The following is a 1,990-nucleotide window of genomic DNA, read 5'->3' on the forward strand; positions in this document are numbered from 1 at the left end:
TCCTAATTGGTAAGATAATACCTACTTCATGACCGCTTTGCAGTTCCTTCACTTACTCATTCTGCAAATATTAGGTTCAATCATATGCAATTGCCAATATTCAACCACTTTTTACTCACAGAAATAGCAACTTCATGTGGCTCAACTCTAGTATTCTTGAGGACTTTATTCATCAAGGTTTTCCAGAGAAATGGAATTAGCAGGAGCTCTGTGTGTGTGTGTGCGTGTATGTGTGCGTGTGTGTGTGCATGTGTGTGCGCATGTTTATGTGTGTATGTGTCTGTGTGCATGTATGTGTGTGTGTGTATGTGTGTGCGTGCGTGTGTGTGTGTGTGTGAAGTTGGTTTGTGTGATTATCAGGGCTGGCAAGTCTGAAGCCTGTAGGGTAGGTCTGAAGGCTGGAAATTCAGGTAAGACTCATGGTTGCAGCCTTGAGTCTGAAGCCAAAAGGGCAAGCCAGCAAGTGCACAACTCACACAGAGTTTCTGTGTTGCAGTGTTGAGGCTGCCTCAGTCTCTCTGCAAACTTCAGTCTTTGCTGTGAGGAGGCCAGGGTGGCTGAGAGACCTGAGTGAAGGGGAGAGTGATAAGAGATGAGTGCAGAGAGGACCTAGGGTGCCCTGCAGATCACTGTTGGGTGGGAAAATGGGATTAAATCAGAGACACGTGTGTGCCAAGTAATCAGCATGGTATTTGGCAGAAAGTGGCAGCCTTCATTCCTCTTAGTGACCTAAGCCCAGAGCACAGGCTGGTGAATTCTGGTTTGGGCCTCCTTCCTCCCTGCCGCCTGGATCCCAAGTTTTGGACTCCAGCTTTATTCACTTCATCCCCAAGCAAGGATTTGTGGAGCCTGTGGACCATTGTGACAGCCTGGAAGTCCAACAGTACCTGCTGCATAAGTGAGAGAGCCAGAACCCACGGAGAGAGGAACCCAGGGCCACCCTGAGTGGGCCAGACTGAGGAGGGAGCGGGGGCTGAGACATGCGGAGCCCCGCCCCCACTGGCATCTCAGCCCTGACCCGCCTGCGCAGGCTGGGCTGCAGCCTTGTCCAGCTCTGTCCCAGGCTTTGTTCCTGAGTCTTCGAGGCCCCTCTTCCTGCCAAACAAAGCCCCCAGCCTCCGCCTGCCGCCCAACAGGCACCTGGGGCCTCCGGGCCTGGGAATCAAAGCCTGTTTTGCAAAGGAGTCCTTGTGTTTGGAGAAACACCCATCCCCTGCTGCCCAGCCCTTCAAAGAGCCGGCATTGTTCTGCACTGAGAAGGCGCCTCCTGACGCGAGCAGGGGCCGGGCTGACGCGGGTGGACCTCTGATCTCAGGCCAGGCCCCCACGCCACTTGGAGTAGGGCCGGGGGGGACCTAGGGGCCAGGGCGGGAGCAGTCTGTCCTGTGGCACTGTGCCCCTTTCCCGTCCTCTGCCCACCTGGGCCTCCCTCCGTGTGTCCTCACTGAGGCTGGACCTGGAAACCTGGAGAACCAGGCAGGCCCAGAGGGGCATGAGGAGAAGAACTGAGGTAGAGACAGGGCTTAGTGATCATAGAGGTGTGCAGGGCAAGTATGTTGAGAGACTCTATAAAAAAATACCCGCAGTTTACAGATTACAGAACTGAGGCCAGAGGAGAAATGGAACTGGGCCCAGAGCTCAACTCAAGCTGGGGTCAGGCTGAGCCTTGACTTATACCCTTGGTAATCATAATCGTATGTCCAGACGAAGGCCCAGATCTTCTAAGGTGGATTTCAGTACTCTTTTTCTTTCTTAAAGGAATATTTCAAGGCCAGGCATAGTGGCTCCTGCCTGTAATCCCAACACTTTGGGAGGCCAAGACAAGTCGATCACCTGAGGCTGGGAGTCTGAGACCAGCCTGGCCAACATGGTAAAACCCCATCTCTACTAAAAATACAAAAAATAGCTGGGCGTGATGGTGGGCACCTGTAATCCCAGCTACTTGGGAGGCTGAGGCAGGAGAATGCTTGAATCTGGGAGGCAGAGCTTG

This window comes from Piliocolobus tephrosceles, chromosome 1 (genome assembly GCF_002776525.5).
Source record: "Piliocolobus tephrosceles isolate RC106 chromosome 1, ASM277652v3, whole genome shotgun sequence".
Lineage (NCBI taxonomy): Eukaryota > Metazoa > Chordata > Mammalia > Primates > Cercopithecidae > Piliocolobus > Piliocolobus tephrosceles.